Source organism: Arachis duranensis, chromosome 1, assembly GCF_000817695.3.
Source record: "Arachis duranensis cultivar V14167 chromosome 1, aradu.V14167.gnm2.J7QH, whole genome shotgun sequence".
Lineage (NCBI taxonomy): Eukaryota > Viridiplantae > Streptophyta > Magnoliopsida > Fabales > Fabaceae > Arachis > Arachis duranensis.
The window spans coordinates 37,909,190-37,909,436 of NC_029772.3; positions in this window are offsets into that span (position 1 = coordinate 37,909,190).

Consider the following 247-nt stretch of genomic DNA (forward strand, 5'->3'; position numbering starts at 1 on the left):
AGCTGAATTGAATAGAAGAACAATAGTAATTGCATTAATACTCGAGGTATAGTAGAGCTCCACACCTTAATCTATGGTGTGTAGAAACTCCACCGTTGAAAATACATAAGAACAAGGTCTAGGCATGGCCGAATGGCCAGCCTCCCACGATCTAAGAACTAGACGTCCAAAGATGATCAAAGGATCTAAAGTGATCCCTGGATGAAAATACAATAGCAAAAGGTCCTATTTGTAGAGAACTAGTAGC